Genomic DNA, 23899 nt, shown 5'->3' on the forward strand with positions numbered 1-23899 from the left:
CCTACTTCTTGTTCAGCCAGTCGTTAAAACAAACAAGACTGTTTACATTTACAGGAAATAATGCTGTCCGCTTCTTGTTTAAAATACCACCTGAAAGTGAGCACAGGCATTTGCATGGCACTTTCATAGCTGGCACTGCAAGGTATTTACGTGCCAGTTATGCTAAACGTTCATATGCCCCTTCATGATTCAGCTACCATTCCAGAGGATATGCTGCCACGCTGATGATGCTTGTTAAAAAAAACAATGCATTAATTCAATTTGTGACTGAACTCCTAGTTACAAAAATAAAAGGTACCATGCTACATCATTATCAATTACATATCTTTAGAATAACAATGTCTACAAAAGGGGTACTGAAAAACCAGTATCAGATCTCAGTGTCATATAGGCTGCTAATCCAAATGATGAAAGTTGCATCCAATTTCTAGTCTGCTATTGCACACAAGTGGATTGTAAAGATTTAACATTTAACTCACTTACATTTTAATGCATTAAAGTCTCCTTTCAAATTTCCTCCCTTAGGCAAAGCAAGTCACACCCAAATGCTAATAAGCTTGTGCTGTCATTCCTAGTGTCTCTTGATAATGCTCGAGAATTCTGACTTGCTCAATTCCCGCCACATCAGCCAAGCCCCTAATTTACACCTATGGGTTTTTAGAGCAGTGCCAGTCACCATTAACATGAACAAAAAATTGGGATGCTCAGCTCATGCCTACAGGGCTATACTAGTATCCATTGGTTGTTCTTGTAGACTTCTCTTCCAAATGCCTCAGACCAGGACCATTCAGGCTTCATTCCCTTTCTTGCTCTGTACCAGAAGTCATCAGGACTAACCTCACCAATATAGAATATAGAATGCATCATTCTGGGTTCACCAGAGGCAGTGTTTCCCAGTACTCCCAGAAGCATTATGTCTGCCTCAGGGAGCTCTGACTGAGGCGGCATAATTCCTCACCATCCTCTGCCAAGGACTATAGTTTAAAAGACAGTTTAACCCTTGATTGCTCTTAAGTGGATTCAATTTTGAATTAATAAAGGCCCCTTACCAGCTCAATTCAGCTTAAGTGAGTCATCCAACCTTTTATTCAGAGTCCATTCAGAGTCAAAGACAAAGCATAGCCCTTGTTTACATACAAACTTTTCAGTCTCCTAATAACAAAAAAAACCAAAAAAAAAACAGGCCAGATCCCTGCGGGATCTCTCTTGAAATACTGTTCTAGCTTGATGGTGAACCATTGATAACTACTCTCTGAGGGCAGTTTTGCAATCAGTTGTGCACCCACTTTATAGTAGGTTTGTCTAGGCTATAATTTCCCTAGTTTGTTTATGAAAAGGTCACATGAGACTATCAAAACCTTACTCAAGTCGAGAAATAGCACATCTACTGCTTTCCTGCTACCCTCAAGTTTTGTTACCCTGTCAAAGAAGGATATTAGGTTGGTTTGACAGGATTTATTTTTGACAAATCCATGTTGATTGTTACTAATCACCTTATCTTCTAGGTGCTTACAAGCAGATGGTTTGATTATTCACTCCATTTTATTTTTCCAGGTACTAAAGTTAAGAAGACTAGTCTATAATTCCCTGAGTTTTCCTTATTCCCATAGGTGCTGGAACTAGGGGTGCTGCTGCACTCCCTGGCTTGAAGTGGTTCCATCACATATAGGATTTACAGTTTGGTTCAATGGCTCTCCGCACCCCCACTATATAAATTGTTCCTGCCCCCATGCTTATTCCCCTCTTTTATAGATAAGGCAAATATAGTACCTTTTCCAGTCCTCTGGTAGCTCTCCCATCATTCATGAGTAGGGCTTCAGGTCTGTCACGGAGATCGCGGAAGTCACGGATTCCATAACTTTCCATGACCGCCTTGACCTCTGCAGAGGCCAGTGTGGCTGATTCCCAGGGCCACCCAAGGAGCTGACCCCACAGCCAGCCACTTGGGCGGCCCCGCAGCCAGCCGCTCAGGCACTGCTAGAGCGGCCCCGAGGCCAGCCGCACCGACTGCTGCTCGGGTGGCCCTGGGCAGATGGCCCCAGGAACTGCCCAAGTAGCAGCCAGTGTGGCTGGCCCTGGGGACCACCTGAGCAGAGATCCCAGGGACAGCAAGAGCAGGGTGGGTGGGTGACCCACAGGGCCAGTTTCCCGGGGCTGCCTGAGCAGTGTTGGTGCCACTCCAGCAGCTGTCCTGGGGACGGTGGGAGCAGTGGTGGGTGGGGGGTTCTGGGGGCAACTAGAGCACCCACTGCTCGGTGCCCTCCAGCAGCTGGTGCCACTGCCCCCCCCACAGCAGTGCCCCCCCCACCATCCAGCCCATGCTCTCCCCTGCCCCCCAGCTAAGATTTAGTCAGGTGGAGTCTATCTATGGCTCTCTCCTCTTATCAAGCCCAGTTACCCACCAGACTGAACCCCTATAAGCTATGACTCTCCAGGGGTTTGAACTTATCCAAGAATCACACTTTCCAGCAGTTCTTGGCATGCCCTGGCTCACTACACACAACCCATGCATTTGCTGGAGAGCAGGCCTGATACAGTTCTGCTCCCCACATTGCCAACAATTCTGTCTCCTGAAACCAGACTGAGGGGACTACAGATATGGAACCCTTCATGGTTGAGCTTGCTTTCCAAGAGATTCCAAGTCTGAACAGGTTAACCCCCAGGAAGTCTCATTACTGTCTGCAGTCATCCACTGCCTCCATGTTACCACTTAAATACAAGGATTTTGCTGATGTGTTTGACAAAAAAACCCAAAAAACGGACACTCTGACACCCCACCATAGCTATGACTATCCCATCAACTTCTAGCTCGGAGCAGAAGTCCCTTTTGGCTGCATCTACTCTCTTTCAGAGCCAAAACTTCAGGCTCTCCATGACTACCTCCAGAAAAATCCACAAAAGGCATTTATTTGTCTTTCCACATCTCCAGCTGGGGCTCCAATTTTCTTTGTAAAGAAAAGAGATGGATCACTAAGGCCCTGTGTTGACTATTGGGTGTTAAACAGAGTCATGATTATAAATAGATACCCTCTCATTAATGAGCTTTTTGAAAGATTCCACTCCACAAAGATTTTTACTAAAATGGACCTTCATGGGCCTATAATGTGGTCCAGATTAGAGTGGGAGATTAGTGGAAGACTGCCATCTGTACACAATCCGGACACTTTGAGTACCTGGTCATGCTGTTTGGACTGTGAAATCCCCCAGACACCTTCCAGCACTTCATAAATGATATCTTCAGGGATGTGTTAAACAGCCATGTAGTCATTTATTTGGACAACACCCTCTCTTTTCTGGAAAATCAGGCTTCTCATGATCAGCAGGTCTGCAGTGTCCTAGAAAGACTTTGCCAACACCCTCTATACGCAAAGCCTGAAAAATGCAAGATTGACCACGATGCAATAGAATTTCTTGGTTACATTATCTCCCCCAAGGGACTAACCAGGGACCCACACAAGGTGATGGCCATCTCTGAGTGGGCTGTACCAAAGTACACCCACCGGAGCCAATGGTTCTTAGGCTTCACTAACTTCTACCAGCAGTTAATTGAGGGATTTTTCCAGTCTAATTGCTCCTCTGTCCGCCCTTCTGCAAAAAGGAGTCTGGTTCACCTGGTCCTTGGAAGCCCAAACCATCTTTGATCAGCTAAAAGAGAAATTCACCATAGCACCCATCTTGGTACACCCAGACCCTACCAAACCATTCATCATGGAGGCAGATGCATCCAAGTTTGCCTTGGGTGCAGTACTGTCCCAACTGGTAGGTCCTATTGGTTGACTTCACCCATGTGTCTATTACTCTCACAAGCTAGCCTCAGCAGAGAAGAATTATGATATATATCATAAGAAACTCTTAGCTACCCTGACAGCATTTGAGAAATGGCGGTACCTACTAGAGGGGGGCCAGGTTCCTTGTCCAAGTGCTCAAAGATCACAAGAACCTGGAATACCTTTGAAAAGCCAGACACCTCAACCATCAACAGATCTGCTGGTCCCTCTTCTTCATCAGTTTGATTTCATCGTCACCTACCACCCAGGAACAAGAAATGGGAAGGCTGACACCCTGTCCCATAAGGCTGAGTACTTGGAATTGGGTGAGAAAACTCCCTCTATGATTCTAAAGGCTTTCAATTTCATCAATGGCACAGCAGATGACGGCCTAAGGGAGCCAGTTCATATCTTTCAGAGTAGCAACCATGTTAGTCTGTATCTGCAAAAAGAACAGGAGTACTTGTGGCACATTAGAGACTAACAAATTTATTAGAGCATAAGCTTTCGTGGGCAACAGCCCACTTCATCGGATGCATAGAATGGAACATATAGTAAGAAGATATATATATACATACAGAAAAGGTGGAAGTTGCCATACAAACTGTAAGAGGCTAATTAATTAAAATGAGCTATTATCAGCAGGAAAAAAAACTTTTGTAGTGATAATCAAGATGGCCCATTTAGACAGTTGACAAGAAGGTGTGAGAATACTTAATTTAGGAAAATAGATTCAATATGTGTAATGACCCAGCCACTCCCAGTCTCTATTCAAACCCAAGTTAATGGTATCTAGTTTGCATATTAATTCAAGCTCAGCAGTTTCTCCTTGGAGTCTGTTTTTGAAGCTTTTCTGTTGCAAAATTGCCACCCTTAAATCTTTTACTGAGTGGCCAGAGAGGTTGAAGTGTTCTCCTATCGGTTTTTGAATGTTATGATTCCTGATGTCAGATTTGTGTCCATTTATTCTTTTGTGTAGAGACTGTCCGGTTTGGCCAATGTTCATGGCAGAGGGGCATTGCTGGCACATGATGGCATATATCACATTGGTAGATGTGCAGGTGAATGAGCCCCTGATGGCGTGGCTAATGTGATTAGGTCCTATGATGGTGTCATTTGAATAAATACGTGGACAGAGTTGGCATCGAGCTTTGTTGCAAGGATAGATTCCTGGGTTAGTGTTTTTGTTGTGTGGTGTGTGGTTGCTGGAGAGTATTTGCTTCAGGTTGGGGGGCTGTCTGTAAGCAAGGACTGGTCTGTCTGTGAGAGTGAGGGATCATCCTTCAGGGTAAGTTGTAAATCTCTGATGATGCGCTGGAGAGGTTTTAGTTGAGGGCTGAAGGTGACAGCTAGTGACGTTCTGTTATTCTCTTTGTTAGGCCTGTCCTGTAGTAGGTGATTTCTAGGTACTCTGCTGGCTCTGTCAATCTGTTTCTTCACTTCAGCAGGTGGGTATTGTAGTTTTAAGAATGCTTGATAGAGATCTTGTAGGTGTTTGGCTCTGTCTGAGGGATTGGAGCAAATGCGTTTGTATCTTAGAGCTTGGCTGTAGACAATGGATCGTGTGGTGTGTCCTGGATGGAAGCTGGAGGCATGTAGGTAAGTATAGCAGTCAGTAGGTTTCCGGTATAGGGTGGTGTTTATGTGACCATCGCTTATTAGTACAGTAGTGTCCAGGAAATTGACCGCTTGTGGGGATTGGTCTAGGCTGAGGTTGATGGTGGGATGGAAATTGTTGAAATCATGGTGGAATTCCTCAAGGGCTTCTTTTCCATGGGTCCAGATGATAAAGATGTCATAAATGTAGCGCAAGTAGAGTAGGAGGGCTAGGGGACAGGAGCTAAGGAAGCGTTATTCTAAGTCAGCCATAAAAATGTTGGAATACTGTGGGGCCATGCGGGTACCCATAACAGTGCCGCTGACTTGAAGGTATATATTGTCCCCAAATGTGAAATAGTTGTGGGTGAGGACAAAGTCACAAAGTTCAGCCACCAGGCTAGCCGTGACATTATCGGGGATAGTGTTCTTGATGGCTTGTAGTCCATCTTTGTGTGAAATGTTGGTGTAGAGGGCTTCTACATCCATAGTGGCCAGGATGGTGTTTTCTGGAAGATCACCAATGGATTGTAGTTTCCTTGGGAAGTCAGTGGTGTCTCGAAGATAGCTGGGAGTGCTGGTAGCGTAGGACCTGAGGAGACAGTCCACATAGCCAGACAATCCTGCTGTTAGGGTGCCAATGCCTGAGATGATGGGGCGTCCAGGATTTGCAGGCTTATGGATCTTGGGTAGCAAACAGAATACCCCTGGTTGGGGTTACATATCTTGTAAACATATCTTGTTACCCAATGACCCCTTCGCTATTCAGATCGATCAGACTCTGGAGAATGCCGACGCCCCACCGGCCCCCAGGTTTAGGGTCCTCGACTATAAGGAGTGTATCTATGTCCCAAAAGGGCAACAAAGACTGCAGGTTCTTAAGTTATGCCGTGATGCATTCCTTGAAGGGCACTCTGGCCACCTCAAGATCTGGAGCCTAATCACAAGGAGTTTCTGGTGGCCAGGCTTGCATACCTCAATTAAGAAGTGCATAAGATCCTTTGACCTGTGTGCCTAGACCAAGTGCTCCTGCTCATCCTTTTCCAGCCCATGTCCATTTCACCTCAACCATGGGATACCATTTCCATTTAATCTATTGTGGAACTAGGCCACTAGACCTGACTCCTGCTCCGACCACTAGGCCTGACTGCCTATGACTCGGTCTGCTGACATGGCCACTGAGGGTAGGATAAAAAGTAAGCAGCCTAATTTTCAACAAGGGATATTCAGGTCAGATACCAGGAATTTTTTTTCCCCCAAATATAAGGGTAGTTAAATACTGGGACAGGTTACCTTCAGGGTTGGTCTAGATATACATGGTCCTGCCTCAGCGCAGGGGGAGGGACTAGATGACCTCTTGAGGACTCTTCCAGCCCTACATTTCTATGATTCATGACTCAAGTGGCAAATTTCTGCAAACTCAGGATAGCAGTCCTGTCACTCACTCTATAACATTTTTCTATCACAAGAGGAAATCCTGATGTCATGTATCAATTGACATCAATTTTGTCATGAGTGCAACACTATTAGCGCATTGTATCATATTGTGAAAAATCATAATGGTGAAGTGAATGGAAATATTAGCTTTCTGTGTTCTGGAATTGTACATTACTCTGCTATGAATATGACATTAATCTCCGTTGTCTAGTATGATGCAAAGAGACCAATTCATATTGGGCATCTCTATTCAAAACTTGTCAGCACAGCAACTGTAGAAAACTGTATTAATAGATTCCAAGGCCAGATGGGACAATTGTGATAATTTAGTCTGACCTTCTGTATTACACAAAATTCATACTGTTAAGGCTAGAAATAGAATTGAAATAAAGAAATTAATTTGTAACCCAAGTATTCTGTCAGTGTTAGCAGTTAGCCTTACTGAAATGGCACAGTGCTAGACATTAAGCTAGAGTTTTTATAAACAATAATTATTAAGGGACAAATCCTGGTCTCCTCCACAAAACCTTAATAAACAATTTTTCAAGGGAAATTCGTCAGTGGTTAGGGATGGAATCTTCCCCCTCTCCACCAGCTGGAGGCATCAGCACATCTGATCTACTGCTGCTTTTAAAGCTGATAAACTACAGTTAAGTTTAGTCATTGTGCATCCATCTCAAATCTCTGGGAGTAGACTAGTGAATCCAGATAAAGTGCAATAAAATCAGGGAGCATTGGCTCATTGTTTTTGTTTCACAATTAGCAATGATACTTATTCTACTTAAAATCCCATTTATTTTATTTCTCTCTTAAAAGCTTTTAAATATATTTGATCAAAAGACCAAACTATATACTGAGGATCCTGATATTGTTTTATGAATACAGTAATAACAAACACCCACCAACTGCTATTTCAGCAATTTTATTGCACCTAACATTCAAAATCTGTTTTTATCACTTGTCTTGACAAATGGATATTGCCAGTGTTGGATTCTTTCCAAATTATGTGCCAAAAAGGGAAGGATTTTTTTCTTCTGACAACCGTTTTTAATGAAGAAGGGAATTATGGAGAAACAGATTTTGCTCTCTGTTAATCAAGAGTGAGAAAAAGAATCAGGTCCAATGTGTTTTAATATCAAACTTTCAAAGTCAAACAATAGTGCAGAGTTCTGAACATTTTGCTAAATAAAAAAGGGCCACATCATAATGTTTTATTTACTTAAACAATATTTTAAGAAAACAGATCCCCTGACTGCTGTGTTTGCCAGAATTCCATCATCAAAATATGGGTTGGAACCACACCCCCAGATGCAAGGACCATCTATATCTGAATTCAGTGGCTCAGGTCTATATCTACTTCAGGGTAAGTTATTACAGTCACAAGGCAAAGCAAACTAATTCTGTTGGCAATTTCCTGGTTTCCATCCTCTTTCCTGATAAAAGTCACATTGTGATATGTATTCTCAAACATTTCTGCTCCCTTCTCATTTCCTCTGTAGCTTTCATCCTCCTTGTCACTGCTAAAAACTAGAGCTGTGTTAAACTACTGCTTTTCTCTATTCAGCATCTTCATGGGGATACGTGACGGGGTGAATAAACCCTGCATTAGAACTGAAGGGGTTAAAGAGCAATTCTGGGTGCAGATTACCCACCGTAGTCACACCTGCAGAGCATGCTCCATATAGAGGTGGCACTTAAGAGGGAAGCCAGACATCTCAAAAGGGTGCTGCAAAGGCAGGGAGAGAGACCTGCACTGGGAGCACCTGAGAAGGGATGTTGCAGAAGCCTCTCTTGGAGAAGAGGCACTTACCTGCTGGGCCCAGACAAACTGAAGATGCAGTTAATAGCTTTTTCATTACCCTTTTGCTGCAGACCACAAAACTTGGACAGTAGAGTGGGTGGTAGGAAATGGACAAGGGAGGGCAGCCTTAAGGTGCTTTTGAGTGCCAGACCTTCAGTATCCCTTGCAGGGTCCTTGGCGGCAACCTGGTGGAGTGGGAGGGCCTGGGCTCCCCTACCAACCTCCCTCCACACGTAGGCCTTGTCTACACTACACAATTTTTTCGACAACAGTCAGGTTTCGTCGACAAAACAGTGGAGGTGAACACACTGCAATGCTCCTTCCACCGACAAAACTCTCCTGCTTTGCCAACAAAATAAAAGCACTTTGATGAGAGGTGTAGAGCTTTTTGCAGCAAAGTTATATAGACAAAATGTTAGTGTAGATACCGTGCTTGGTTATGTTGTTATAAATGGCCTCCAGGAGGACGTGACCCACAATGCCCATCCTGACCATTCTGGTCAGCAGTTGGAACTCCACTGCCTTGCACCCTTGTACACAGGCACCCGCCCCTCCCCTTTTAAAGACCTGGAAATTTTTGAAGTCCCATTTCCTGTTTGCTTGGCGTGAACAGCTCAGATCACATCTTCCCAGCAGACCATGGTGTCTCCTCGCAACAAACCCTCTCCCACTTGGAGCACACCTGAGTTGTTGGATCTCCTGGCACTGTGGGGAGAGGAGGCTGTGCAGTGCCAGCTCTACTCCAGCCGTAGGAACTTTGATACCTATGGTCAGATTTCTTGTGGCATGTTGGATAAGGGCTATGAACAGGACATGCATCAGTACTGTGCAAAGATAAAGGAGCTGATGCAGGTGTACTAGAACGCCAGGGAGGCAAACCATCGTTCTGGTGCTGCGCCAAAGACCTACCACTTCCATGGGAGTAAGGGGTACACTGGGTCTCCCAGGATCACTATGGGCATTTCAACATCCTCACTGGAATCTCCCGCAATCCCACAGAGAAGTAACCCTTTCTATTGATGTGTTCTGTCACAAGATGGTCTGGAGCCAAAATTAGGATACGCGTGTCAGCTATTGCCCCACCGCAGTTAGGGAATCCCACTGCCGCAAAGCCATCCACTATTTCACACACATTGCCAAGAGTCACCGTCCTTTGTAGCAGGATGAAATTAATGGCCCTGAACACTTGTGTTAGTGCAGCCTCAACGGTGGACTTTCTGACTCCATACTGATTCGCAACTGACTGGTAGCAGCCTGGAGTTGCTAGCATCCACATAGAGATCGCCATGTGCTTCTTCACCGAAAGGGCAGCTCTCATTTTGGTGTCCTTGCACCTCAGTGCTGGGGCGAACTCCACACACTGTTCCAGGAAGGTGACTTTATGCATCCAAAAGTTCTGCAGCCACTGCTCGTCATTAGAGACCTGCATAACAATGTGACTGCACCACTCTGTGCTTGTTTCCCCAAGCCCAAAAGTGATGGTCTCCTTTGGGCAGCTGCTCCATGAATGCCAAAAGTAATCTAGTGTTGTTTCTTTTCATGGCCCACAGAAGGTCAGGCAACTCTGATTCCTGTTTAGACTGGGAGCTCGTGATATACTGCATGACCATCTGCGATGTGTTTATAACAGTGACCACAACAGATGAAAGCAGTGCAGGATCCATCCTTTCAGACAGATGGTGGGTGCATAGTAAACAGGGGTCATTGAAAAATGCCATGAAACGCAGTCAGAAGCCCATGGAATGGAAAAAACTGCATCAAGGGACATTGAGCCCACACCCACGCTGCACTGTGATTCACTCTAGCTTCCCACAACTCCTAGCTGCAGATGGTGGCGAGTAACACAGTGGGATAGCTACCCACAGTGCACTGCTCTCACTGTCTATACTAGAGATCCAGCTATTGATGCACTGCACCGACAGAAGGAAGGTCGTGTGAACATGCACAAGCAATGTAATTATACCAATATTTGACTTTTGGTGTAACTTGCATTGTCAAAACTGTGTAGTATAAACCCCCTAACTACTAGGTGATGCTTACAACCAGGGCTGTCAAGTAATTAAAATAATTAATCGGGCTGTTAAATAATAGATTATTTATATTAATATTTTTTGATGTTTTCCATATTTTCAAATAGATTGATTTCAATTCCAACACAGAATACAAAGTGTACAGTGCTCACTTTTTTAAATTATAAATATTTGCACTGTAAAAATAAAAGAAATAGTATTTTTCAGTTCACTTAATACAAGTACTGTAGTGCAGTCTCTTTATCATGAATGTTGAACTCAGAAATAGAGAATTATGTACAAAAAATAACTGCATTCAAAAATAAAACAATGTAAAACTTTTTTGGTGGTTCAGGTTCTGTAGTTTCCACATCAGAGTGTTGCTCCTTTAAGACTTCTGAAAGCATGCTCCACACCCAATCCCAGTCAGATTCTGGAAGACACTTCACATTCTTAAATCTTGGGTCAATTGCTATAGCTATCTTTAGAAATCTCACATTGGTACCTTCTTTGCATTTTGTCAAATCTGCAGTGAAAGTGTTCTTAAAACGAACAACATGCTGGGTCATCATTCGAGACTGCTATAACATGAAATATATGGCAGAATGCAGGTAAAACACAGAGTAGGAGACACGCAATTCTCCCCAAGAAGTTCAGTCACAAAATGAATTAATGCATTGTTTTTTTAACAAGCATCATCCGCATGGAAGCACATCCTCTGGAATGGTGGCCTAAGCATGAAGGGACATATGAATGTTTAGCATAACTAGCACGTAAATACCTTGCAATGCTGGCTATGAAAGTGCCATGCAAACACCTGTTCTCACTTTCAGGTGGTACTGTAAACAAGAAGCAGGCAGCATCATCTCCTGTAAATGTAAACAAACTTGTTTCTCTTAGCATTTGGCAGAACAAGAAGTAGGACTGAGTGGACTTGTAGGCTCTAAAGTTTTACATTGTTTTGTTTTTGAGGGTAGTTATGTAACAAAAACAAATCTACATTTCTAAGTTGTACTTTCATGATAAAGAGATTGCACGATAGTACTTGTATGAGGTGAACTGAAAAATATTATTTCTTTTATCATTTTTACAGTGCAAATATTTGTAATAAAAATATAAAGTGAGCACTGTACACTTTGTATTCTGTGTTGTAACTGAAATCAATATATTTTAAAATGTACAAAAACATCAAAAATATTCAATACATTTCAATTGGTATTCTATTGTTTAACAGTGTGATTAAAATGGTAATTAATTTTTTAAATCGTGATTTTTTTTTTTTTTAGGTAATCACATGAGTTAACTGCGATTAATCAGCAGGCCTACTTACAACAAGTGCCAGCTATCACACTAGAAACTAGAAAGTTTCTCAAAAATGGTGACTGAACAAAAATGCACCCCCCCCCAAATCTCATCATGTGACCTCAGAACTAGTATAAACTTTTTTCTAAGCTTTAAGGAAGAAGTGACTCACTCCATTTATATTGCCTTTTTCCACGCTCAGGCTCCAATGTGCTTATCTTGCACTGTCTTGGTACTCTAGTATAGATGTCATTAGTAACTACATCCTATCCACATAACTATGGTTCTCTGCCTGGTCTGTCTCTGTGTCTGATAAACACTCAACCCTGTCGTAAGCAGGGTGTGAATGAGCTCTCCCCTGACATCTATTGACACACTGGGGGAAAAAGACTTCAGGAGCAGACTTTATATGCATAGACACCTACCCTGCCCAGGTATTCAGCAGACAGAGTTGCTTTGCCAAAATGATCAATTTTGGCTGCTTTGGGGTTACAATTCACTTTTGAATGCAGGGGCAATGAAATGCTGTTATCCTTAGTGTATGAGTAAAAGGCAGCAGAACTGTACTTAGTATACCCTGAGCGAGGGTGTCATTCTAAACTGAAGCTTACCTGCTAAGCAGGGGGTAGGGATAGCAGCAGCAAGCCAGTTGCAGAAGTAGTAAAGGAGGCATTGCTTGATTCTTACTGTTAGGGCAGGGGTGGCCAACTTGAGCCTGAGAAGGAGCCAGAATTTACCAATGTACATTGCCAAAGAGCCACAGTAATAGGTCAGCAGCCACCCATCAGCTCCCCCGCTTCCCTCCTCCCAGCACCTCCCACCCACTGGCAGCCTCCCCCCACATCAGTGCCTCCCTGCACCTCCCGATCAGCTGTTTCGTGGCATGTAGGAGGCTCTGGGGATGGGGAGGAGCGAGCACACGGCAGGCTCGGGGGAGGCGGGGCGGAAAGGGTAGGAGTGGGAGCAGGGCCTGTGGCAGAGGCAGGGGCTGAGCAGTGAGCATCCCCCGGCACATTGGAAAGTTGGCGCCTGTAGCTCCAGCCCCAGAGTCGATGCCAACACAAGGAGCCGCATATTAACTTCTGAAGAGCCACAGGTGGCTCCGGAGCCACAGGTGGGCCACCCCTGTTTTAGGGGTAGGAGGTGGACCAGTATGAATACATCTCTGAACTCTGGGTCTTTGCTGGTCAACAATAACCAACTGAGAGTATGGTGCAGCTGAGGGAGAGGGTAATGGTGTGTTAAAGGGATATTTGTGTGTTGGACACTGCCCATGCTTTTGAATTGTGGTTGTGGTGTGTTCCCAAATTAATGTTAGATTCCCTCGCCCTTTTAATAAGTTTTCTCTTATTATGCAGACAGTTAGTACTGGCTAGTGGGGAAGTATTGTCTTTTATAGGCACCTGGGGTGATAGTTAAATTTTCCCTGATTAGTGGGTGAGGGCTCGAGCTGGTTCTGTTATGTATTATTAAGAGGAACTTAGATACTGAACCTGGTCCTTGTTGTTGCTGACTCCTCCTGGCTAAAGTGTTACACTATGAAGGGTTTAATATTCTACTTAAAGTAGCCCAAATAAAGCCATGTCCCTAATACAGCAAAAGCTTTGGGCCACATTCTACACCAACATACATCCTTACTGGTTTCAAGAGCAATGGGGCATAATTCAGAGTAAAACTTGTTTCTTGTTTCTTCAGTAGTAAGTGATGCAGCAAACCGTGCTTTATTAAACTGAGGCCTGGAAGTTACAGCCAATAGAAAGGCTAAAGATTGCTGGGGAACAGAACAGATCCCTCGAGAAGGGCTCTGCCTAGCAAAAGTGTGGGGTGGGGCTGGAGGGAGAGAGGGACGAGGGAGGAGGGGAATCAAAACCAGATCCTTCCTGAGGCTTACCAAATTTAGTTAATTTTTAAAAAACTAAATTTGCATATTTAAGCTTTGTAACGTTGAGGGTGTAGAAGTACTAAAAGATCTTGACAAAAGCTATCAGTATCTTCAACCCAGCAGAGACCATGAAGTAACAATACATAGCATACTTATGTTGCTTTACAAGCTGTAATTAATCTCTGTGTAAACACTGAGGAGGAAGTCAGCCTACGGAGATTAAACGCCTGAGCTGAAATCCTGCCCCCACTGAAGTCAATGGCAAAACTCCCTTGGACTTCAGTTGGCCAGGAATTCACCTTTCATTTTCAGAGGTGCTGAGTTCCCACTGCTTCTGAATCAGTGCCAAAGTTTTCAGAAGTTGCTACTAGTTTGGCGTGTCTAAGCATTTGGGTGCCCAAACTGAGACAGATAAGTCCGACTTTTCGTGGTGCTGAGCAACTCCAGCTGAAGCCAGTGGGAGCTCACCACCTCTAAAGAAGGTCTCAAACTAGACACCAAATACAGGAGGCATCCAAAAGCAGTGACAACTTTTACAAATGCAGGCCTAAGTGACACGCTCAAGGTTACAAGGAGTCTGTGGCTGAGCTAGGCTAGGAAACTTGGAGTCCTAAATTCCAGCTCTGTGCTTAGTCCACAAGACAAAGTTGCCCCCTATTTCATAGTACTCAGTTCTCACAAGAAAGCTTATTCTGATGATGTCGTCCAATTTTTAGTCCAAAAACCACAAACACGTTGCAGACATGAATCTAAACTCTGAATTACCACCCCACCCTCAAACACCAATTCTTTTCATGTTTGCCTGGGACTAACGTTAATCTATACAACCTGTATTCCTCCAGGTTCCCCTTCCCTTCAAGGTCTGCTTGCCACATATGCCCAGCTGCATGTGAGCTGTTGCTAATCCTCCCACCAGGTTGTTTATCTAGAGCATTTAATCAGAGATAAACAGCCCATAGCATAATTAATTATCAGTTTTAGCAGCTAGCAGTACCAACATAGAACATGCAGTAAATGATAGCACTTGTACACATACATATCAGGCATCACTCCCTGCTTAGACTTGTTCATACTGCAGAGGCAGACCATGCATCTGCCTTTGGGAAAGGAAGTTCCTAGCAGTTCAACAACAGTGACCCATCTCTCAAGACAAAATATAAAAGATAGGTGTCTGCAGTGCAGGGCTTCAGTGAGAGGGAGGCTTGATGTAGGAGAGAAATAAAAGGGATCCATACTGTTTGCTGTAGGTAGGTCAGCCTGAAAAAGTCACAGCAAAGAAATGCTACCCCCCAACAAAAAAACCTCCACAACCAACAAACAAACAGATCCTACGTGATACCCAGAATACTGAAAATGTGATAGGGAAGGCACCAGGCTTCCACAGCATGTAGGAAGGGATCACTGAATTCTTGAAATCAAGAGCTATAAGTCATCACAGCTTCCTTTCTCCTCCACAGCTCAGTTAGCTGTTCTCATGTTTCTGTGCTTCCCTTTTACCCGATGCCAGTGTCAGTGAATGCTGAGATGTCAAACACTTAATCTGATCCCAATCAGTCATCTTCTGAGAAACATTGGGGGTGCCAAAGCACATCAATGTGGATGTACATTAGGGTAATAATGAAATCATGTAAGATTATTTCAACACTTAATTAAAAGACCAGTGCAAGTCTATGTGTCCTTGTAAAGTATAATATCTCTGTCCGAATTATTATTAGCAATTCACAGGAGACAGTTGTCACCTGGCTGACAGTTGTCACCAAAACAATAGTTTTTTCCATCAGCTGTTAGCTACACAGTATCTAATGTATTGTATTAAGTTTAGCTGGTTTCTGATTATTTTTAATAGCCTATTAACATTAACAAACTCTACCAATCAATCTTTATACAATGATGAACGTCCTTATATTCAAACACACTTTAGGAACAGGTTTAGCCACAGTACTCACTTTTGCCTGGTAATGAAGTCTGGGTTGATCCATGTCAGTTCGGGAACACTTCCTGAACAAGGATATGAAAATCCAGCATTGGTAACACAGTTAAACAACTTCAATCAATCCAGAGAAAGAAAAATCCCCCACTCTCAAATACAAAACAAGATTCAGAAAAATCTCTAATGTTTACAGCGTTGACTCCCAAGATATTCAGTCTGACGGCTCTGAGCAATATAACTATGTACTTGTACATTCTCAGCCCATTAGAGGAGGAGTCAGTGTTGCAACATTTATGTTCCTTGCTCCAGGCAAAACAGTGATTTTCTTCAGTGTGCAAAATGTCTGGAGCATGACAGTTTTACAAGGTTAGAGAGGTACTTTGGAGTATAGAAATCCAGCAATTAATTTGTTTTTAAAATCACCTTTATCAGCTAGAAATTACTATGCCTGCCCTAAAGTGTATAACACATTTTTTAAAGAAGTAAATCCAATATTCTTTCAACATAAAGTACTTCAAAAGTTCTTTCTATTCCAAAGTGTCAACTCCTTTTTATTTTACAGTGACATGAAACAGCACAAATTTACAGTAATTTGGGTCCTGTTGCATTGATGAGACATCTGAGACAGAAATGAGAATCTTTCCCTTAGATTTGTCAGAAATCCTATGAGCTGAAAAACTTCAGTTTACAGGCTCAAGCTTTGCATTACTTGTGTAGAACTGGATGGCTAGTGAGAAATTTGCAAACATTTTTGCAAATTCTGACCCATCTTTTCATTCAGCTATATTTGCACCCTCTCTGCCTGACTGAAGTTTTGTTCGTGCCATTGTGCGTGACAGGTAAAGTTTGGGTTTGCAGTTTAAATTTTTTAGTTAAAACTTACCATGAAATGAGCTGAGTGAAAGTTCTGTAGATCCAATCATGGACCAGAACTAATACCATATGATTCAGGTGATCCATTATAAAGCTTGAGCAACTTCAAATACCCAATAATCACATGAATACAGTGAAAAATCCATAGGCAAACAATTTCAAGTCATGAACACAAATGTTGCAAGTCATGATCAACTCACAAACAGAAAGAGACTAAACTTGTTAACTAAAAATATCCACAAGAAATAATTCAACCAGCTCTACCAGCATGTCTGCAAATTTCCTTCAGTGGCTCCCTATCTAGAAGTTTGAACTCAAGTGGTCCTAATAGATTGCGGATGGATCATGTGAGAATATGCATCTTCTCAGCAACAAGAAAAGGAAAGTGAAGGACAACATAACAGATCCTTAATCAGCTGGAACAAAGATGCACTGGGCTACAACCAGCTGCTTTACGGCTGCAGCTGCTTGTCTCTGCCAAATTTAGAGGACTAGCGCCAGAAAAGCAAGCAGAGAAAAGGAGAGAAATTGTGTTCAAGGGAGAGTTAGTAAGAACCAGGAAGGTGCTCCTGGGAAAAGGGCTGCTTCGGTGTTATGTGGTAGATTGGTGATATGCACATCTGTAGGGGGATTTGTAGAAGGTGGAGTATATCTCTGTGGAATACAAGAGAATACAACTCTAAGGACTTCTTGGTTGGGAAAGATGCAAGGTCAGATCCTACTCACTTGAAAAGTCTAGATGAAATCCGTGAGAATCCTCAGACAAGAAAGGATTACTCAGCTGAAGACAGGATGAAGATGAGAATTAAATAACTGTTACTTAGCATATACCAAGTCAGTGAGAACTTTAATATTAAAGAGGGTAGTGAAATATTTTACTTAACATAAGGAATGAAAGTGAAGGAAAAAAAATATTCAGAATTTCTGCTACAGATCCCCAGGATGCAGACAGAACAGTTACTGAACCAACTCTCCAGGTATCCAAAGCCTTAGGACATTGCATATATGAGGGATTCTAACCACAATGAAATGTGTTGTTTAATAAATTGAGCCTAGCCTGCATCAGAAATGTTTCTGAGTTACCTACTTCATGATGCATAATGTAGAAAATCCAGCCAGAGAGGAATCCATCTTGAATCATTGTTTTGTTAATAAAGAAGTGTGATTGATTCTAGGCTTCTTTGTTATTCTTAGTTATGACAAGCTACTTAAATTCAGCATAGTAATAATATATAATTTTCATAGGCTACAGTGGCACAAGGGTGTTAGATTTCAGGAGAGCAAGATTTAGTAAATTAAGATATCAAGAGCCCAGTTCTCCTCTGACCTGCACAACTTTTCCACCACTGCAACACTTAGTTACTCCTGATTTACAATAGTGTAACAGAGGAGAATCAGGCCCTTAGTTAGTAGGGTAGGGTGCATTGGGAGGAATTACTAGTGTTGAAGAAGGCTGAGAAACCTAAAAAGGATCACTAATATCAAAAGGCACAGCAGACTAGAGTTCCAACATAAAAAAGAATACAAGGAATAAGAAGCTGCCGATTTGGTTTCATGAACGTTAAAAAGAAAAGAAAAAAAAAGGCCAGTGTAAACAGTGCAATCTGTCTCAGCCTGCCTTAACCTTTGTTAGTGCTGGGACTGGGTAGACACAAGAAGTCATGGATGTATTGGCCTCAAGAGTTAGACTGTACAGTCCTAAAACAATGGTCTATCACAAATGAGATTGAAGGGTCCAACCCTGCAAGATGTTGAGCTCCTCCTAAGAGATGCTGAGCCCTTTTAACTGACTTCAGCGGGAGTTGTATGATCAGCAGTGCTCAGGACTGGGCTGGATTCAGATTTTCTCTGGCAACATGAGGTGGACCAATGGAAAGAGGTAACTGGAAGGAAGCCATTTTACCCAGTCTCACTCTCACAGTTTTGTTCTCTTTGTCTTTACAGGATAGTAAGCAGGATCTTTGGGGATGAGACACTGATGGATGAACCCCTCTCCTATTGCCTCTGAACTTAGTCCAAGTTTGTAGCTTACCCTGCAAACTTAAGCAGGACAGGAAGTGAAATGGGCAGCTGGCCAACAAAGATGGGCCCAGAAAGCAAAGGGAAGAGAAGCAAGAGAAAAAGCATTTAACCCTGCAAAAAGGCCAAGCCAGGGACGAGACCAAGTGTTAGCAGGGCAAATTGAAATGCCCACGAGCTTAGAATGAGGCAGCCAGTCAGTAAAGTAAAAGAAAACCTAACAAGTACAGGTAGAAAGTGACTGTACCTAGTGGTGTGTGGTGGTGGTATGACCATAACGATCACACTCAGGCTTAGACAGAATGCTTGGATGCCAGTGGAGATGAGCCCGGCCAACAGTAGTTCTTGCCGCTAGTGGGCCTTGGCGTGACTGAGGTAGCTGTGACCATGGAAGGCCAAGATCTATATAATGTTGGGTTGCCAACCTTCTGATGTCTGAAAACCAGACACCACTGCCCAACCTCTTCCCCAAGGCCATGCCCCATGCCCCAGCTCTTCCCCCAAGGTCCTGCCCCCTGCTGGCTCCCCCACTCCCAGGAAGCTGGTGTGATAGAGCAAGATGGTGCTGATTCATAAGACTTAGAACAGCACGAGAGGTTTAAAAGAAGTATTTGTTCTTTGCCTTTTAGAATTTTTTTCCTCATACTTGGTTCCTTCCTACAACAAAATTCTCCACAGAAAAATCATGTAGAAAAAACCTTTAGCCTTAGGAGTGTTCATTAAATGCCTTACCTGTTCTGTAGGTAGGCTTTCCCCACACATCGACTCAGGGACTTTTTTTTATTTTTAAAAAAGAGAAAACTGATTGCACACGCAAACAAAGCAAACCTAATGAGCAGATTCAGCATGGTATTATACAAATGCATGTTGACATTTACCCAATGTGCATCTATTTGCAATTGTGTCCTAATACTTAGGGCTCATCTATATTAGAAAAGTTGTGCAGTCTTAGCTAAACTAATTTGAAGTCTGTGAAGTTGAATAGGTGATACCCCTTAATGTAGATGCACTTTAACCCTCACTTAAATCAGTTTAGTTTAATTTAATAATTTACCAGTACACGCTAAACAAGGATTAAATGGGTTTAACAGGTTTAAGTGCATCTACATTAAGTGAGAAGTACCACCATGACTAATATCCAAAAAAACAAAGTTTAAACTCTTCCTATAACTTGGTTAAAATCCAACCCACCTCTTTTCTATGTGTTATTAGATACCAAAGAGTATAGGAATGTGAGTTTTTTCTTGGGGTGAGGGCAAATGAGAGGTTCCACAAACTTAGAAAAGGAAAGTTTCAGCTATACAAACAAGAATGCCTTGTAAAAAACACAGTATCCTAAGATAATGCCAAATAAACCTGGCAGCATATGTATTTCTGCTATAAAATGCAGCAACCCATTTGCCAGACTGCTGCTAGTTACCTGCCCCATTTTCCATAGTCCTAATAATTTTCTTTCTGTTTTAGAATCTCTAAATTTGGTACAAATTTTATGGCTTCTGGCATATTGTGCACAGTAAGATTTGTTTTGTAGAAATTACATCTTTTTAAGTGTCTAAACCGTTCTTTGAAAAGCTGGCAAATGATTTTTGGCTGGTTAAGAAAGTATTGTATTTTAAATCAAACTTATGTTTTAAATTGTTACTAGAATAAGCATCTGAGAATATTGTTTGTATAGAAATGCATTAATCCACACTCTTGGTAAATCACAAAATAGTAGCCTTGCCCTACTTCCCAAAGATTGGAGGGGGGGCAGTAACTGGCATTGAAGGATGCTGGGACTGTAGGGGCACTAACTGGCATTGAGGAGGAACACTGTGTGGGGGTCACTAGGATTTTGGGGAGAGCAGTAAGTGTCATTGAGGGATGCTGAGGGTGTGGAGGGAGCAGTAACTGGCACTGATGGGGTGTGGTGGAAGGACTAACTGGAATTGATGGGGCATGGTGTGGGTGGGGGCAGTAACTGGCAGAGAGGGAGCACTGGAGTTGGGGGACCACTGACTGGCAGCTTGGGAGGAGTTGGAGTAATGGGCAGTGAGGGGGGGTGCACGCTGTGTGCGTGTATGGGAGGCAATAAGGGGCAGTGAGGGGGCATGCTCTGTTTGCAGCACGGGGGGGGGGGGGTGTGTCACTCACCGGAGAGAGGAAATAGAGGCACAGTGGGGGGCAAGGGGAGACAGGAGCCCACCCGGGCAGTGGCAGTACCTACCTCTCCAACGGAGAGGCCAAAATAGCATCTGGGAGCCAGGCAGTTCTCTCCGTCAGCAGCAGCAGCTGAGCAGCTGCTGCTCTTCCTACCCTCTCAGTGGTGAGGCTGATTGTGGTTATGCCGGTAACCGGACTTTTAGTGTCTGGTCGGCAGTGTGGACCGGACTTTCCAGTTGAAAACTGGACCCCTGGCAACCCTAGTTGCATTTTCAGTATAAGTAAGGTGGTTTCACCTCAATCCACTAGCACCAGAACCAGGGGGGCCCATGCCCCCCACTTTTTAACAAAAAAGAAATATAAATGCAGAATTTATGTCCCCCACAGATTTTCCCCTTCCCGCAGAATAATAGATTCTGCCAAGGAGACACTGCAATTACACCTTTAACCCACCAGGGGCTGCTGTGGTGCCAGAAGAGAAGGCAGGTGGCTCACCACAGAAGCAGCCAGCCATGGAGAGGGAGCGGGCACTTTGGTCTTGCGCGCCACCCCTCTCCTCCCCGCCACTTCTACAAAGGTTCCGGAGTCCTTGCCTCAATCCTATAAGATAAGATGTGAGCCCTATAAATCTTTGTACCAACTTAAGTGAAAGTTACAGGTCCCAATGATTTTTTGTGGAATTCATGGGCATGAATCCCCTGTAAGCTTAGAAGTTCAACGAAGTATTTTGAATGACTTTAGAGTAGCCTAAGCAGGGTACAACCAGTAAACTGAAGCCTCTTATCTGAGAGTGAAGGGAAAAAATACTTATTTGATATGGCTGTCTGAATCCATCAATTCCTAATAGTCTCTTAGCTTCATTAGGTGAACTGTGTAATTTAGAAGCATGTTTATCAGTTATGGTACCGGTGTGATGTTATTGACATGAACTGGGACCCTAGAGATAATTGTTGCAACTAAAGTCCTATAGTGGTCCCAAATCTTGTATACAGGGGCTCAAATAAGGTGTCTAAGACAAGGTTATGGTTTGCTGGTTATGATTATGCTATCTGTATATGTGTATCATTTTTGTAGTTAAAGTTACAAATACTGGCTCCATACTGTCTGTATTTCTTACATGTGCTACGCTTCTGGGTGACACCCTAGACAAGTTGGTGTCAGCTCTGCCTAGCCTGCTTGATGGCCCATTAAGGACCATCAGCTATACAACTGACCCATTGAGATAAGGCAGACACGCCTTGTGACTCAACAAGGTATGCAGGGACATGCCTATAGACAGAACTCTGAGGTTTTTCCATCCCATGCGATGGACAGCTTGTCTTTGGAACAAAGAAAGCAAAGACCACATGGCAAGAGAATATAAAAAGCTGCTGCAGCTCCTCCATCTTGTCTTCAATCCTGCTTCATACCTCTGGAGAGACTTTGCTACAAACTGAAGTGCTACACAAAGGACTGATGACCCACCCCAGCTGTGGATGTACTCCAGAGACTTGATTTGAACCTGCAGTTTATTCTATCACTGCTACAAGCCTGAACCAAGAACTTTGCCATTTCTGTATGTCATTGATTCCATTTAACCAATTCTAACTCTCATCCATAGCTTTTTCCTTTTATGAATAAACCTTTAGTTTTTAGACTCTAAAGGATTGGCAATAGCGTGATTTGTGGGTAAGATCTAATTTGTACATTGACCTGGGTCTGGGGTACTGGTTTTCATAACCATTCATCCCCATAACGAGTGGCACTGGTGGTGATACTGGGAAACTGGAGTGTCTGAGGGAATTCTTGTGTGACTTGTGGTTAGCCAGTGGGGTAAAACCAAAGTCCTCTCTGTTTGGCTGGTTTGGTTTGCCTTAGAGGTGGAAAAAGCCCAGCCTTGGGCTGTAACAGCCCTGCTTTAAGCAATTTGTCTTGAATTGGCACTCTCAGCTGGGTCCTGCCAGAACCAGCATCATTACAACCGGGCATTCAGATGGAATGCTTCATTGTGATTACGATCTTCCATTTACTAAATAAAACTGTCGGCTTTACTGGGACAGTCATGGAGTTACTTTGGGGTAAGAATCAGTGATCTGTGTGAAGCTCAGAGAAAAGATCAGGGCACCCTCTCCCACCCCCCAAAAAAGGGCACAATGAGTTAATGATGCCAAAGGAGTTAAGGGTACTAAGAAAGGCTTTTAAAAATCCAGCCAGGAAAGAAAAATACTGCATAGAAAGTACTTCACTTACTACATGATGCAGGAGATCAAACTAATATAGTCGATGACTATTATTTGTATTATTATAGCTCTTAGGAACCTAATGTCTTAAGGGCTTACAAGCTGATCTCCTTAATAAGAAAAAAAATTGGGAGTTTAGGATGTGCTTAAAGTTAATTTGGCCTGTCATCATTTTTGTAGTCAATATGGTGTAATTTAACATTATTAGTCAGGCACCTCAAACTACATTTTGATCTCAGGTATGTTCGAGGAAATCCGAACAAATGAAGTAAATAGTTACTCCAGAGTTACACTGCAGTAATTGAAATTAAAAGCTGGCCCCACATGTTCATATTTGCTCATGAGGCACTATATATAAATAAATATTTATATAAATAAAAACTAATGGGAAATTCTCATCACTGTTATATGCAGCATCTTCCTGGGATCAGTCCTATCTGCCATGTTGTTCTGTGCATCTATGACACCATGTCTAAATGTGGGCAAAATATTATGAGTAAACTGATGGGACCCAGCTGTGTATCTCTTGTCTATGGCCCCTGTAAGTTCAGACACTACCCTGTAAGAACGTGCGGAGGATAGAAGAAAAGAGGGGGGAAAGTCTTGCTTCTGGTTTAGGATTATTAATACAATGGGAATGCCTCCTCCTTTATTTTATCCCTGCTTGATCAAAGGATTCATTAGAAGACAGTCAAATTAACTCTTACGGTCACTTTTGACTTTTGTAAAAAACTTTATCACCCTGTAGGTCTTACGGCTTGCCTCATTGACCACATCATGCTCACACTATTAACGTTTATTATTAATACAATTAAGGGGACGAATCCACTTTTTATGGAATCAGGTACTAAATACTAACTTTTTTTAATCCCATAGCCAATGTAGATCCAGCCAGTGATCTCAGTCTCATAAACTGTCAATA

General features: G+C 43.0%; 1 protein-coding gene across 16 annotated transcripts in view; it reads right to left on the bottom strand.

Moving 5' to 3' along the window:
* The window catches only part of PRLR (prolactin receptor), a 308636-nt gene that overhangs the window by 117981 nt on the left and 166756 nt on the right, over positions 1-23899 (bottom strand). For 14 of the 16 annotated variants that reach the window (XM_078852729.1, XM_078852735.1, XM_078852731.1 and 11 more), the window contains one exon: positions 15741-15792. The gene's annotated coding sequence lies outside the window, so the exon portion shown is untranslated. Of the gene's footprint in view, positions 1-15740; positions 15926-23899 lie in introns of those variants that run through there. The other 2 variants (XM_073343731.2, XM_073343735.2) reach the window with 1 other exon arrangement.

The sequence above is a fragment of the Lepidochelys kempii genome, chromosome 5 (assembly GCF_965140285.1).
Source record: "Lepidochelys kempii isolate rLepKem1 chromosome 5, rLepKem1.hap1, whole genome shotgun sequence".
Taxonomy (NCBI): Eukaryota; Metazoa; Chordata; order Testudines; family Cheloniidae; genus Lepidochelys; species Lepidochelys kempii.